At 45.3% G+C, this 17,521-nt stretch overlaps 1 pseudogene; it reads right to left on the bottom strand.

The window, feature by feature from the left end:
* Nucleotides 1–13,033: 13,033 nt before the first annotated feature.
* On the bottom strand, nt 13,034–15,591 carry LOC112900369 (annotated as a pseudogene).
* Nucleotides 15,592–17,521: the final 1,930 nt, after the last annotated feature.

Below are 17,521 nucleotides of genomic sequence, written 5' to 3'. Positions count from 1 at the left end.
AGTATCATGCCCGTCGAGCTTCTCGTGCTGCTCATGGCCGTGGTACCTCTTCTACTGCTCGAGATGGTTCTGTCTCTGTTGCTGCTGCTTCATCTGTTGATGCCTCTCAGCCGGCTTGGGTTCTTGATTCCGGGGCCTCCTTTCACGTGACATCTGATCAGTCTCAGTTGGTTACTTGCAAGCCAATCACTGACGGTGCCTCTGTTCAGACAGCTGATGGTACATTCTGTTATATTACTCATCGGGGTTCTCTTTATAATACCAAATTTTCTGTGCCTGATGTCTCCTTTGTACTTAAGTTGTCCATGAATCTTCTTTCAGTGGGCCAAATTGCTGATCATAATTGTTTTATTGGATTTGATGACTCATCTTGTTTTGTTCAGGATCGTCAAACAGGGATTGTGATTGGGACTGGCCATCACCGTAGCGGTACTTCTAACCTCTACATTTTGGACACCTTCGTCTTCCTTCTTCCGATGCTCGTGTGTCATGTGTTTCATCATCATCTCCATCATCCTTCACAAAGTGGCATCATCGACTTGGTCATCTCTGCGGGTCTCGCTTGTCCACATTAGTACATCAGGGCTATTTAGGTCATACATCTGTCGAGTCTAACTTTCATTGTAAGGGTTGTAAGCTTGGAAAACAGATTCAACTTCCCTATCCTTCTAGTGTCTCTCACTCTGCTAAACCCTTTGATCTTATTCATTCAGATGTATGGGGCCCAGCTCCTTTTGCTACTAAAGGTGGCCACAGATATTATGTTATCTTCGTTGATGATCACTCTCGATACACTTGGCTCTACTTTATGAAATACCGGTCCCAATTATATTCTATTTATCAGTCTTTTACTCGCATGGTTCATACTCAATTTTCCACCTCTATCAAAATTTTTCGTTCTGACTCTGGTGGAGAATATTTGTCTGATCTTTTTCGCCAGTTTTTGGTTTCTGAAGGCACTCTTCCTCAGCTCTCCTACCCTGGAGCTCATCCTCAAAATGGTGTAGCTGAACGCAAACATCACCATATCATTGAAACTGCTCGGACTCTTCTAATTGCCTCCTTTGTTCCCTCTCACTTTTGGGGGGAAGCGGTCTCAACATCTGTTTATCTTATTAATAGACAACCGTCATCCAAACTATCTGGTAAGTGTCCTGGTGAAGTTCTTTTTGGCACTCCTCCTTGCTATGATCATCTTCAGGTGTTTGGATGTACCTGCTATGTTTTGCTTCCATCTCGTGAGCGAACTAAGTTGACAGCTCAGTCGGCTGAATGTGTTTTTCTAGGATATAGTCCTGAGCATAAGGGTTATCGTTGTTACGATCCTTCCACTCGTCGCATGCGTATCTCTCGTGATGTGACATTTGTTGAGGATCGTCCTTTCTTTTACAACCCTTCTACCCATTCATCATCTTCTTCTACAGAATCTACATATTTTCTTTACCTTCCTCCTATTTTATCTAGTGATGATCCACCTTTGTCTACACCAGCTCCTCTTGATGACACTCCACCACCTTCTAATGACCCTCCACCAATCCCATCTCCACCATGTAAACCACCCATAACACGTGTTTACACGCGTCGCTCTACCACTCATCTACAGCCTCCATCTAGTCCATCTTCCTCGGCCAGTCCTGATGCTCCTATTTTGGTTGATTCTAATGCTCCTGATGAGTCACAGGTTGGGCCTAGCTACAATCTGCGTGATCGCGCCAATCTTCAGCCACCTGATAAATTGGGATTTCCACGTGCCAGTGCTATTCTTGATGAGCCATCCACTTATCATTATAGAAGCCTCATGATAAGTGGATGGCTCATCAAGATGTATGGGCCTAAAGTAAAGGGGACAGCTGCTTAACACCCCCCCTCAAAATCAAGGCGGAGGTGGAGGATCCGAAGCATTGAGTTTGAGCATATGTAACTGATGTTGCTCTCGAGTTTGTGCTTTAGTAAAGAAATCTGCCACTTGCAGTTCGGAAGGCACATACTGAAGAGCAATCGTGTTTTGGTGACAGTGAGACCGAGTGAAGGAAGCATCAACACCAATATGCTTTGTAAGTTCATGCTTCACAGGGTCTTTGGCAATCTGTATGGCTCCAGTATTATCGCATAGAAGAGGTGTGGGAGCATCACAAGAAACACCAAAATCAGCCAATAGCCATCGAAGCCATATAATCTCAGAAGTGGTGGTAGCAAGGGCCCGAAGTTCTGCCTCGGTACTAGACCGAGAGACAGCTGACTGCTTCTTGGACTTCCATGCTAGAGGAGATGATCCAAGAAAAATACAATAACCAGTGACAGAACGGCGATCAGTTGGATCACTTGCCCAAGTGGCATCGGAATAGGCATGAAGACAAAGTGGGCTATTATGAGCATAGAATAAACACTGAGATGATGTCCCCCTCAAGTATCTTAGCACATGAAGCAAGTGTCCAAAGTGAACTGAAGTTGGAGCACTCACAAACTGGCTTAAGATATGTACGGCATGAGCAATGTCAGGTCTGGTGACAGTGAGATAAACAAGACTGCCCACAATATGTCTATATCGAGAGGGATCCTCAAGAGGTGCCCCCTCTGTAGGACGAAGCTGCACGTGAAGGTCCATGGGTGTGGCAACTGTTCGACTGTCAGTCATGCTAGAGCGTGCAATAAGGTCTCGGATATACTTGGATTGAGAGAGATAATAGCCCTTGGAAGAATGCAAGACCTCAATTCCTAGAAAATAACTGAGGGGGCCCAAGTCAGACATCTGAAATTGCTCGGCAAGTTGTTGCTTCACATGAATAACATGATCAACATCATCTCCAGTAATTAGCATATCATCAACATATAGAAGCAGCAAAGTGCGACCACGGGGAGAGAGATGAACAAATAAGGCAGGATCATGTGCACTTTGGGAAAAACCAGCAGCTCTTATCACCGATACAAAACGTTCAAACCAAGCACGGGGAGCCTGTTTAAGACCATATAAGGCACGACGAAGACGGCAAACATATCCTGGAGGTGCATTAACACCTGGTGGTGGCTGCATATAAACTGCCTCATGTAAATCACCATGAAGAAAGACATTCTTAACATCCATCTGAGAGATATCCCAAGACTTAGAGGCAGCCACGGCAATCAGAGTACGAACCGTGGTCATGTGAGCAACAGGAGAAAAAGTCTCATCATAATCACAGCCTTGAGTCTGCTGAAAACCGCGGGCAACCAGACGAGCTTTATATCGCTCAAAAGATATAACAATATGATCAGAAATTGGTTGCGACAGAGGTAGGACTAGAGTGTTTGGGTAAACAGTGGTCCAATTAACCGAAGTAAAGAATCAGTCAAGCTGCTCTAGTAGGGGATTTTGCTACATATTACTCCAAGTATAAGCCCTCCCCTTGATTAGTAACTCCAAAAGGCCCAGGTGGCCAATAGCTTTATTGAACGAAACGTGTCTTGTAAATTACCCCTGGCATGTTTTTGTCCTCAAGTGACCGATAAAAGTTGAAATCACCCAACAAGATCCAATTGTCATCATCCTTAATATCCAAACTTTTCATCCAATCGATGAAAATAGTTCTGGCTGGTTTAGTGCAAGGACCATAGACTACTGACATCTTCCACATTTCACCATTGTGTTTTGAAGTGAAAGCCACTGAAATTGCATATTGTTTTTTTTTTTCAAAAGTGGATCCCACCCGAAGCACCAACCGAGGGAATATAGTCAAAATTGTCAAATCTCTTTGGTGCGAAGTTGCGAATGTACTGAGTATCAAAGGAGTCTTGTTTGGTCTCTTGCAAGCAGAAGATGGCACAAGCATTTTCCTCTATTTTATTTCTTATAGAATCCCACTTTCCCTCACTATTTATACCGCTAATGTTCCAACAAAGAATATTTTAGCTTCTATTCATGACAAAGGAATTGCCAGAAGAAAGACCAATCATGTGCACAACAAACATGAATCCAGAGGAAAAATAAGCCTGGAGGGACCAGGCCCACAAAAGGAACAGAAAAAAAAAGCATCCAGAGAAACCAAGCACAAAAGTATGCATAATCAAGCCTCAACCCAACACTGAGTCACTTATACGGTGGTAGTAGCAATACTGTTCCATCTGGAGATGACAAAGTCTAGACGATAAACTATGAAAATAACATAGGAACAAAGCATCCATAATAAACTGACAGTAGCAAAAGACAGCTTGCTTTTGCCACCCCAGGCCTGATCTTCAGTTGGTTGTCTTCATAAGGAACCACTTGCTTGGTGCTCTGTTCCAGAGCTTCATTTGTAATAAGCACCTCAGGAGCTACATTGCAGTCAATTCCCAAAGCTTTCAGAATTTCATTTGGTATCCGGCCAGGCACTTCCTCATGTGTTGGGAGGGGAGATTTCTCCAATAATTTTGCTCCATCTCCTCTAACTGGGACCTCAGTCCAAACATGACGTTTCTTTCTAGGGTGATCTTCTAGCTGAATGTGCTTGTAGCCATCTTTGTTCTGGCTGAGTCTTGAACTGCGTATGACCGAAGAAGCTTCCAAGACCGCATCTGGATTGCTGTTGGAGATAGCAAGAAGCAGAGACAACACCCTGGTTGTGGTATTATTTTCCTGCAAATCCTCCAAGTCAACTGAGTTCTGTTTATTCATGTCAAGTGAGCTATCCTGGTCCTGACTGTGAGCTTTGTGCAGAGATGAAGCAGAAGATTCTTGTGCTTCCTGACATTGTTACTTTCCTGGGGACCATGCAATTGCTGTCCCTCCATTGGCCTGATATGCAGCATATTCAGAGACACTCTATCCAGCACTACCCTTGGTGTTAGTCCATATGGAATAGTACTAGGGAAGAGCTGAGAGAAAGCAACTTTTCCTACCATCTGGAAGGAAATGCAAGGATACTTCTGTACCTTAGATTCTGCAGAGGAGGAGCTATTATGTGGAGAAACTGATCCTTGGAGACCTTGCAGTACATCTTGTACACTCAGCACAATGTTTGGGCCATTAGCACGCAGATATTCAGCAGTGGAGCCAGTTTGGTTGAAGGAGGTAGTATCCAGTGGTTGGTCCAGGTGATGAGGGACCTGAATTTCCATATCTTGCACATTGGCAGCATGATCTTCCTGAGCCATCCAATCTGGCCAATCATCTCCTTCCCCCATATTATCCTGCAGATTTGGTTTAGCTAGATCCTCTTCAGCCATCTAAATTTGTTCATTGTTCATACCAGCATTAGCCTGCACTGCCTGAGCAGCACCCACCATGTCATGATGCCAGTGTCGTGCTACATTGCTATCAACCTGATCGATTGGTCCATGAACAGGATGAGGATTACCACCCTGTGGAACCGGGTCCTCATCCGCAGGAAAAGCATTAGGGAAGTGACCTTCAAGAATGTATGTTGGAACCAACCAAGAACGGTCATTGCCCCCAAGATAGAACCTTGTGATACAACCACACTACGTGGCACTCTTTCTGGGGCAAGGATTAGGCATTGGGTGAGAATCTTGGACTTGTTGGGATCATCATACCAGTGTAAAAGACGCCCAAAAGGAGCAACAACTGCCTTGCTGAACTCTAGGAATTGATAATCTAGAGGAAAAGCAAGGAACATAATCCAACATTGCCTAAGATAGTTACATGCTCTAAAATTTCTTGCCTCATCATGTTTCTGTACCACTATCTGACCATGACCAAACTGAAATGGGGAGGCATCTAGCAGAGTCTATCTCTGAATCACACTTTCAAACTGAAAAAGCCCCAGGCCAAGAGAGGAAGGAAAAGCAGAAACAACTCCCACCGGAAAATCTTGCTCCAGCATCTCAATGACATCATGCAGGATGTCCGGCACCTGCTCCTGAATCGGTGCTGGTTCCAGTGTGATGATCGTGAACTGTTAGTGGCGGCGAGGCGGCTCCCCCCAACGGCCACCCGGGAATGAGCAGGGCGAAGCAAACCATGCTCGACATGCATGCCCATTGGACGTAGAGCATCGGATTGCACGGGAAGTTGACCATGGTTAGGGTTGATGATTGCGGCCGAGGTGTTGGTGGCATCGGCGCGGAGGTGGCAATGATGGTGGGTGCGGCTATAATTGTGATTTTAGTGATCATGTCGTAACACTAACAGTTTGTGAGATCACATTTATAGGATTTCTAGATCCTATAAATGGAGTTCAATTCATAGTCAATGTGTCTAATTGACCACAATGACGAATTGGACAAGGTTCAGCATGATTGCATGCGTCGGTTAAACCGATAGCATGGAATTTGAGCTGAGCGGTGCACTAGAAATTGCAATGGTGATCAAGTGCAAGAAAATTCAGTACCACTGGTTAAACTGATGCTATGGACAGTAGGCATAGGTGCAATGTCAGATTGCTCTAGTCATGTGCACAGAAGCTCCATAAAGGTTTGGGCAAAAATACCTTTAGCACCGGTTGAACAGACGGTCAAAAAGAAGGTATCGGTGCATTGGTACTTCTGTGGAACGGTTTTTGAAATTGGAGATGGCTGCTCAAGCAAAATTCATCAGCATCGGTTGAACCGATGGTGCGTCGATTGAAGACATCGTGCAATGATGCAAGCAAAAGAAGACGTAGCAGAAAGGAGTTCAACGACTAGCATGCAACTTCAAACTTCAGAGTCACCGGTTAAACCGACACATATGACCGAACCGACGCTTTAAGCTTTACAGGAAAAAAGCATGCAATGGCTAGGAGTGGATCTCTAGCCTATATAAGACCTCATCCCTTGTCATTTAAGGCTGCTAGAGTTCGTGAGTAGCTACAGAAACTCTGCTAAAGTTCTCCAAACCAACAAAAAGATCATTGATCGAATCCTTAGGTTTAGCACAAGCTTTGTGAGGTGTAATGATAGGCCAGCTCAAGAGAGAGTGTGAGAGCAATGTGTCGTAACCTTGTGATGGTTCTTGAGTGAACCTCAAGTATCTCGGTGTGCTGGCCCCTTGAAGTCTTTGTGGCTTGTCGGCAAGTCTTCGACCCTCCGGTTTGGTGTGGAGTGGCGACGACGGCTTTATACGGGGAATGATGAGACCCCTCCTTTGTAGTGAAGGCGATGTCAAGGTGACCGGGGGATTTAGTGTGAGCCTTAGTGGCCAAGCCTCTGTGGCAAGTCAAGAGGAGTCCTGAAAGAGACTTGGTGACCGAGAAGCAATTCCCTTTATGAGTGCTTCAAACGTAGACTAGGAGTGGCTTAGTGCCTACCGATACCACAGGATAAATCCTTGCGTCAATAGTTTGCTTCCTCTTATCCCCTCCTTTACGTTTTCGTATTTCATACTTGCAACTTGTATGCCTTTACTTTCTTAGTGCAGTATATTGATAGGATTGGTTATAGTTGAAAAACTTTTTGGGACGAGGGTTTCTCGCTAGTTGAATGTTAGTTGCACATCTAGATAGTATGATCTAGTTTATATTTTTGTGCATACTAACTTGACCTATAGTTTATATTTTTAGAATTGCCTAATTCATTCTCTCACTCTCTTATACTACGAGCACCGATTCCTTCGAGGGTTTGTGCTCAGAGGTGCTGCTGGAACATGACGCGTAGTAGTATCATTAAGGGAAGCTGAAGAGTCCGTCTCTGCCGCGCAAGAATCAGGGGAGTCGGCACGGAGGCAAGATTGCTTGGGGCAGCGTCGCCGGGTTTAGTTGATGTCTTTATGGGCTTTGGAGCCCAGCAGATCCTGTGCCGAGCCGTCGTCGGGCACCAGCGAGCGCGGTGGCCATATTTGAGACAGGCCCTACATCGAACAGGCGACAAGCAGGAGGAGACGCCATGGCCCACGGCGAGGCAGCGCGAACAATTGGCACTTGAAAAATGAAAAGAGCCGCCCGTGAAGGACGCAGTCGCATACGAAGAACAAGCCGAAGAACCAGGAAAAAACTTGGGTGACGAACTGGCATCGAGACCTTCCGAATAAATGGAAGCAGGGATATCCATAATGCACTTGTATCCAGTCAAAGAAGGTTGCAAAGCACCTAAAGACCTTGGTTGGAACAAAACGGGAAGAGCGTCAGGAAAAACTGAGGTCTTGAAATCACCAAAACAAAGGAGAATTGGTAGAGATTTCGGTTGATGTTTGCGGGCTGGAGAGTCCTGCACCAATTTCTCAGCAAAGTGAACTCTTTTGGCCTGCGATTTGTGGATCGCTGACTGAGCGGACCTATTCTGAACACGCTTCTTTCTAGATTGAACATAGACCCATTCACGTTCTTGTTCCTCTTCCCAACGTCTTTATCCCAATTGGCATGATGTCCGTGACAAACGTGAAAGGAAGGCAAACCAAATTTGTAAGGAGAAGAAGCATTTGGAGGTGAGATGATCGATGACCTCATCTTCTTGATCACACAACTTGCATGAAATCTCTTCTGGTAGACCATGTCTTGTTCTCCGCTCTACAGTCCAATGGCACTTCTTAACGCAAGCCGAAGGAAGAACTTGACCCGAAGTGGACCCCAAGTTTTTGAGATGAGCTTTGCTCCAATTGCGTAGATACTTGATGCAGAGCAATATAAGCAGATTTAGTGGTGTAGTGCCCGGAAGATGTCCACTTCCAAACGAACACATCCTCCACATGTGGCCACTTCAGAATGAACACATCCTCCGCTTGTTCGCACTAGTAGCAAGCCAATTGGCATTTTAGGTTGAAGTAGGCTAGCTAGGTGCTTAAACTAAATAGATCGGAGAACTAGTGTAGTTGTGGCTAACGTTAGTAAGTCTAGAAATAGTAAGTTTGGAGAAACTAGCTTAGCGTCTGTTTGGTATGGAAGGATACAAATAGAAGAGAAATAGAAATGAAATGAGTGCCAAAATAGAGGATTGGAAAACACAAGAGATAGACTGAAGAGATTTTTGTTTTAATGTAAAATGGTAGAGTAATTAATAGCAACATATCTAGTAATTAATAGTTTTCATCCTCATCCTCTTCAGTGCATCATCTTGATCCATGTCATTACCATTTGCTTCGCTCCCCACGCATAGTCATCCTCTGATCCTCGCATCCTCGTCCGATACGTTGAAGGCGCAGCCACATGCAGGTCAATGGAGTGCGGATGGATGGAGGAGCTGCTCGCCTTCCCGAATCAAGCCAGACGGTGTCGATGGCGAGGATGGGGAAGTCGTGAGCACTGAATCACTGATGCAACGGAGAAATTGATGGTTGCTGATGCATCCCAGCTCCTTCTTCCCTGGTTGTATATTAGTATATAAGGCATAGAAACGTCAGCTAAAGCTTTGGTTAGTGAGCAAGTGTGTGAGCCAGCGTCAGAGAAAAATTTCCCATGAGCTGCGAGTGCATTTTTTCATTCCTAAAGACCAAAAGTACAGGCTCTCTTCGCTTTCCTCCAGGAAGTTTCACTCCAAATCCTTCGTTCCGAATGCCCATACGCCGTTCCTTGCCTCTGGAACTTGATACTCCATGTTTTCTGCATTTCTCCTCCGTTCCAAACGGGACCTTAGTTTGCAAACAAGGCTGGAGTCTGAGATATGATCTGTACAAATTTGAAGTCATTACCTATAATCGTAGGGATCGGAGGGGGTGACTAAGACTAGACTTGCCTAGGTACGGTGCAACCCAAAGAATTTGATCCCAATGCCCCTCGTTCCAAGTAGCTAGAGCACCCAAGAAAGTTCACTCTAGTACCCATTCTCACCCTCAGCTCGTGATTTGTTTTTGGCGGCGGGCTTATATTGTTGGGTCACCATTGTTTTGTCTGCAGTTATGTTCCTGTTAGCCAAAAGCAATATATAGGCAATATGTGCATGTGTTGGAGGTTAAGTTTCACATGATTCATTCACCAACCAATGAATCCTTCAAAGAAAGCAGCAAGATAAATATCATCAACTGAGATATATAGCTCATTTCTAAGTATTATTAAAGCATATATGGTTTTCCACCTTTTTTCCAAATAAAAATATTACTTTATCTCTGAATCATCTGAATGCTTCGTTCCCTAAAAGATCCACATTCTCCATGTCAGTTTTTCACTGTGAGGATATTAGTATTTCCTGCATAGACATGATGAAAACATTGCAAAAAGTTTACATAAATGATTAAATCAGGTAACATGTTTGATCCCTATACATGCACGACACTTGCATAATCTTCATGATTCTTTCATAATCTCATTTTTGTACCAAGGACCTTACAATTTGTAATAAGTATTTATAAAATTACTCCCAGCGATCCTATACGATGAGCAACAGGCCTGACGGTGGAGTGTGACACCTCACACCGTCGCGGACATTGAAGGTATCAGGCGGTAACTGTCTAGAGATGAAAAAGTCTTGCTTGGGGGTCTCTATCATAGGGCTGTATTATGCAGGCGTGCTGTAATGTAAGCCTCCAAATCATTGTCAACCGGCACAACTCGAGAGACACAATGGAGAGGTTTAGCAAGCAGGAATCGCAGAGACGCAGACCCGTTCGTGATGCCCCCTTTTCCAATAATCTAGTATGCCCATGTTTGGCTCACCCGTTACCATATAAGTTGGTCCATCAGCATGTTAGCACATGAATATAGTTCGATCTAATAGTTGAGTTTCCCTTGCTGGCCGATTCTACCTACCTATAGACAGTATGTATCAGCATATTAGCATGAATATGGTTCGGGCCAGTGATTTACTCTGAAATAAGTTTAAAGCAGCTTCAACCTACCTACCTGTAGAAAATTCACGTCATCAATAGGGTGGAGCAATATGTGGCTTGCACCAGGCGCCAATCGAATCAAGGAAGGTAGGGCTTTTTAAAGTGGATGGCTCGTGCACACTAGTAACGAGTCATTTGGCAACTGCTTTGGTTGAATTAGGCTAGATACAGTGGGTTAAACCAAATATAATGGTCGGGAGAACCAACGAACAGCCGTGGAGGACGAAACATGCTTAGTTTACAACCAAGGCTGCCGGATGTGAGACCATCCTTATATGTTAGATCCGTACAATACACACATACAAACTTTAGTTAAGAAAAAAATTAGGTTTGAGTTAATTCTATGTCTTGTTTTAAACAAGTAAGCAAGCACTTCAATAGTAACTTCAGACTTTTATATATTTGAAGTACTTTCTAAAAAAACAAGTATTATGTGTGATTTTATGATGATTTGCCCTTAATTATTAAACAAATCCTCAGGGTTGCGATAGGGTAGCAGGCCCTCCTCCTTGGCCTTGCACACTTCCTCTCTGCCACCGGTGATGGCGGCATGCATGAGCGGCTTGAATCGCTCTGATTCACGAGGGGGGTTGATGATGGGGCAACTTTGCCTACCCCAAGGGCACCAGCTTCGGAGGCATGGTGGGTGGACTCGATTAGGGCCAGGCGGATCCGGCCTCCTGCCCTCCGCTTGTAGTTCTCTAGGTCGCCAAACCCAACATGAGGCTGGATGCTGGTTCTTCTATCTACGCCTGTGTGACAAGCAGTTATTGTCACGTGGGTGACATACCACATGACATATAGTTGTAGCACATAAGCAACTACTGATCCGCTGCACTAGGCCAGTGTTCACCTAGATTGTAAATGCTAAACGGGTCTGAGTAGCGTGTAGACTGCGTACACGTCATGCACAACGGATTACATGTTTTTGTACTATATTGATAAAATAAATAAAGGAACATATATATATATATATATATAACCTAAAATAACTATAATGACAAGTTGTATAAAAAATAGTTTTAAGTGAGAATGATTATTTGAGAGTTTTGCACATAGCTTGCATGAATTAAACTTGAATCCTTAGACAAAGCTTTTGAACAGTACGCTACTCACCCGGTTTAGGATGTCTTTTTCGTGTTGTTTTACCTGTTTCACCCCGTGCAACCTGTGTAATACCATGTAACATACTGTTTATGGTCTATGCTGCACACCTACCCAACAGAAACCAAACCACACAAGTTAACTGATTAGCAAATTGTGTTGGTTTATGTTAAAAGACCTGCTTCAACCAGAAGTTGAACCGTCCTCCGCTGCACACCAGATTGACTATATAAGTAGCTAAAAGAATTCTCAATGCCCCCCATTCCGAGCAGCAAGATCACCAAGAAGCTCACTCTAGAACCCATTCTCATCCCCGTTACCTTCTTCTTTCCGGGCGGAATTGTATTGTTGGGTAACTTTTGTTTTTGCCTCCTGTTATGTACCAGCAATTCAGAGGCAAATGTACAGGTTGGTGGTTAAGTTTCACATGGGTGATTCACCAACCAATGTGAATCTTTTAAAGCAAGGAGCAAGAAGATAAATATCATCCACTGCCCACTGGTATAAGTTCTTTTCTAAAGACTAAAGCGTCTACGGTTTCTAACTTTTTCAAATTTAATAAAAGCAATATTTAGTACTTAATCATCTGAATGCATGGTCCCTGAAAAAGGTCCAAAATCTCCATGCCAGTTTTTTACCGTCGGGGAATTATCATGAGCAAAACATTTGTAGGAACATCTAGAGACCCATTCATGCTAGGGTTAGAGTTTAGTTTAACCCACTCAAGTACTCAACTATATTGTAAACATGAAAATATTGGATTCCTTTTGCAACTCACGGGTACTCATAGGTGTACATGTTTGCAGAAAGCTCCATGAGAAAATTCACACCAGACAAAGTTGACATGCTCCCCTGTACTTTGCCCCCTCATGCCATCCAGATCGCGGGTATTCTAGTTTGGTGGATTTTGTTGCTAGCCTGCTGCCTTTGACTACCGTAGTCTTGTCTTTTTCATAATTTCCGCAGACACAAATGCGGCCCTGAATATATGATATTGGGAGTGTATTTGCCTTCTGCTTATGTTCTAATATGTTGGTGCTTGGACTGATGTTTTTCATTTTTTTTGTTACCACACATAAAAAATGTGACTCTGAATGGATAAAAAAAAATACGGCATTATTCTTTGATCTCAGACATCTATAAATCAAAATCGGCATAGAAGTGTACGTGAATTAACCAAACGGCTCTATATCCTGGTGCCTGGTATGCAAAACCTGTGCGGAGAGCAAGAGGGGCAAAAAAAAAAATCTTTTGGGTATTTCTTAACAATCACCGGTGAGTTTAGTGATTTGAATGACACCTTTTGACAAGTTTGAGGACCGACTATATATTTTATTCTTGTTATTTATATGATTTGTCACAATTTGCTGCAGGTCACCTACATACGTCCTGCTTTTGAAGTCATATACTCATAGTACGTTCCTCTGTGCAAGTCTCTGTTAGTAATGTTGTCATCGCCGACCAGCTAGCCTTCCGTCCCGACGACGATCTTGCCGGTGGCGTGGCCCCCGATGCTCTTCAACCACGCCTCGCTCACGTCGCGCAGCGGGGACCTCGAGTCGACCACCGTCTCGAGCTTGCCGTCCTTCACCAGCCCGACCAGGAACTCCATGTCCGCCCTGTTGGGCCACAGGAGCAGCGGCACCAGCCGCTTCCTGGCGAACGTCACCCTGTGCCTTGCGGACGTGAGCACCGCCGAGAAGCTCGCCGTGATGTCGACCACCTTCCCGGCGGCGCTCAGCAGCGGCTCGAACGCCGGCCAGCCGACACCCACCGTGCAGTGGACGACGCCGTCGTACAGCCTCCCCGACGGGCTCCGCATGCCGGCGCCCTCGGGGGTCCCGTAGTCGAGCACCTCGTCAGCGCCCAGGCCACGCACGAGCTCCGCGTTCCGCGCGCCGCAGGTGGCAGTGACGTGGAGCCCCGCCAGCTTCGCGAGCTGCACCGCGTAGTGGCCGACGCCGCCGGAAGCTGCGGTGACCAGCACGTTCAGGGGCTTGCTGCCGGCGCCGTCGAACCTGGCGCCGATGGATCGCAGGGACTGGAGCGCCGTGCCGGCCGCGATGGGTAGTCCCGCGCCGTCGGTGGCGGAGACGCCGGAGGCCTCCGGACGGCCAGCTTGACGGATGCCACGGCGTACTCTGCAAGCCCACCTCCAGACTGTTGCAGAGAATGAGCTTGATAAGAGCAGAGGCGGCACAACTTCTTCATCTTAGAATGGATGAGCAGATTTGTATCTTAAACGAGTGATGAATGTGCTTACAAATGGGTTAAGCATGGCGACAACTTCATCTCCTACCTTGAATCTTTTAACTCCGGAACCAACTTCAACTACTACTCCTGCCACATCAGTCACTGCACAAGACGAAAGAAGAAGCACAAGTCAGTGAAAACTCACACCCCTTCACCCAGAAATAAAACCAGGTGCTAACTACTAAGAGCAGGTTTGGTTCTCTTCTTACATCGATGCTACTAGCTAGTATACAAGAAAACTATTAGCTAGCGAACGAAAACCAATTTGGCTAACTCATAAACAGCAGATTTTCTTCTCTTTTGTCCCCCCTCAAATTCAAATTCCCTAGCTTATTCGAAAGGCTAAGCAAGGGTGAGGAAGAGGAACAAAAGTCACTAAGATGGAAACTGGCCATTTCCATCTTTTTTCAATAACAATTACGAGTTGCTGTCGCCGCATTAATGGATCAGTTGAACAAAGCAAAATATGCTGTCGTTATGTTTAATCATTCTTCACAATTACAATGTTTGCAAAATAAGAAAGAGAGTTGCTCATTATAATGATTGAGATATAAGAGGTACCTCAATAAAAATCTGTGGGGGCGGTACCAAAATAGGTGGGACTGATACCGATATTAATTTAATTTTTTAGTTCAATGATCAAACAAAAATAGTATCGGATGGCTTATTAATAATTAGCACATGGGAGCTCAAAGATCAATGATATCAAGATTTGCATTAATAAGGACGATTCAATCCATTGGTCACAAGTACAGTTCTGATATATAATGTTAAAACGTACTAAAGATCCTAAAGTAATGGCCAAAGACCTAAATTAAAATAATCTACAACCAGTTATCGGATTCGTATAAAACACCACAACTTCTCAAGGGGAAGTGAAGTTAGTGTAGAAAAAAGTGCGCGAGGACATACTGAAGATGGGGTGATTACCATTACCTACCTGGGATATAGGGCAACCTGCGAGGCAGCAGAGGCCGTAGCATCCCTTTCTGCATCTTCCAGTCAACCGGGTTGATGCTCGCCGCTTCCAGCTTCAACAGCAGCTCCTTCTTCTTCGGTTTGGGAACGGGGACCTCCACATGCTGCATTAGGTGACGATAGAGGCATGAATGGTAAAGTTGGTAAGCTCAGGCTTATGACTGCTTCATTCACAGATTTTCTCTCAAGAACAAGAAAGGTTTTATTTAGTTGTTTGTTGGATTGTTTGTTTTCATCAAGAGACAAAGAAAAGAAAGGATTTGTTTGTTGACTGCAGAACCTGCAGACACGGGAAGGCGAAAGTGTAAACAAGTCTGAACGCCGGAATCTGAGACAGACAGTGACCCCCATAATAGATATTAAGATGATGAGGAATAGCCGTACGTCAACCAATTTTTGAGCCTTGGAGCGAGCTTACTATCTAGACGACAGTACCAACTTCGTTGCAGTAAACAAATGCAAGATTGTGCCTAGTACTAATCGCTGGCTGATGAGACGGCGATTGCTTGGAATCCCAAGCAAGAATCGCAGAACCTGGCTGCAATTCGCATCCAGGGTCCCTCAAACCAAGCAAAGCGAGAATCGCAGAGATCGCGCACTTAAGCCCCGCGGCGCCCCCGCTGTAGGCGTCATACTGCACGGCCTGCATCCTCCCGGGAACCTCCGCCGCCGGCGGTTCGGCCACGGCCATCGATCGAGCTCGAGCAGCTGGCGCCTGGCGGTAGCGAGAGGGGCAGGCAGGCCGACGAGCAGCGCAGCCTCTGGTTGCTGGTGAGCTGTGTCTGTCTGTCTGTCTTGCTTCTCAAACTCTTCAGTACACGAGGCGAAGGGAGCTTGTATGGATTATGATAGAGATGTCGCGTACAGTACTCGCGTTAGCGCGCCGGGCCGTCGTCCTCGTCAGAGCGAGCGGTGCCAAACCGGCCCTGTCTGCGAATTTTTTTTAAAAAAGGGTTAAAAAGAAATTTAAATTCAAAAAAAGGTGCCGGTTCGGGAAATTTCGAAAAATGGGTACCTCCCGCCCAATGAAAGGGCGGGATGACGCATCCCGCCCATCCAACGGGCGGGGGGTCGGCGGGGGGAGGAAATCCTCTTCGCAGGGGCCTCTTTGCGAAAAGTCAGGCGACATCCCGCCCTTCCAACGGGCGGGATGTCCTCCGAGGGGCCTCCCGCCCGTTGGGAGGGCGGGACGTGGGCCTCCCGCCCGTTGGGGGCGCCCCCCCAACGGGCGGGAGGCCCACGTCCCGCCCTCCCAACGGGCGGGATGTCCCCCCCCCCACTATTTAAGCCCCCACCCACCCCCTAATTCTCATAAAATTCATCAAAAATCAGAAAAAAGAAAAGGAAGAGAGGAGAGGAAGAGAGGAGACGAAGCGGCGAAGCCCTGTCCACACGTCGGTTTGGAGGTATTATAATCGTATAATTATTAATTATTTTTACGAATATTTGTTAGGGTAGTTATACGTAGAATTCAGTAATTTTAATAGTTTTAGAAATATTTGTTAGGATAGTTCTATTTTAAATAGTTTGAAGTATTTTAATAGTTTTTATAATTGCAGTAGTTTTTAGATATATTTTTTAGGGTAGTTATATTTCGAATAGGTTTCGGTATTTTGAGTAGGTTTCGAATACCTTTTAGAAATATTTCTTAGGGTAGTTATATTTTGAATAGTTTTTATAATTGCAGTAGTTTTTAGATATATTTTTTAGGGTAGTTATATTTTGAATAGATTTCAGTATTTTGAATAGCTTTTACAAATATTTGTTAGGTTAGTTCTATTGTAAATAGTTTATAGTATTTTCAATTGTTCGTAGCAATGTGTCTTACGGTACTTATATTTTTCATGCAGATATGGCGCAGACACCAGAGCTCCTTGACGCGCACATCGATGAACGGCACAGGTCGTACCTGGCTGCGGTGGAGGGGCAGGAGCTTCACGAGTTGCGCCCTCGTGTAGCAAAGGAGTTGTTGCACCTGGACGACCGCTGGCTTGACAGGTGATACTTTATATTTTTTTTACGAAACTAATGTATAGCGTGTAAGATAATTGTAACCACAATGCAAAATATACAGGTTACGTGAGGCTGGTTTGCTGCCACTCGCACGTATGCTTCAGGCCGGCGACGGTCAAGACGGTGGCGCGAAGAAGCGGATGCAGCTGGACCGCTCTCTACTTGCAGCGTTGGCGGACAGGTGGCGTCCGGAGACGCACACGTTCCACTTGCCGTGCGGGGAGATGGCCCCCACGTTGCAGGACATGTCGTACCTGCTCGGACTTCCCATTGCGGGTGAAGCTGTTGGCCCGGTTGCCGTGCCACCTTTCTGGAGGGTGGAGCTGCAGGAGCGGTTTGGTCCCGCGAACCCGCCACTTGTTGTGAACGTACCTGATTTGCCCGGCCCCGCCAAGAGTTAGGTAATACAATTTAGGGTACGTCCAGTTATTTTTTATTTAATTTAATTGAATCATATGTGAGTACCTCTAAGTTTTGAACAAATATATTACAGGCTCAGGATCTGCACCCTCTGGCTGGGCAGTA

Source organism: Panicum hallii, chromosome 7 (assembly GCF_002211085.1).
Source record: "Panicum hallii strain FIL2 chromosome 7, PHallii_v3.1, whole genome shotgun sequence".
NCBI lineage: Eukaryota > Viridiplantae > Streptophyta > Magnoliopsida > Poales > Poaceae > Panicum > Panicum hallii.
The sequence above is the reverse complement of the archived record's forward strand: the minus strand, read 5'-3'. Positions and strand labels throughout refer to the sequence as shown.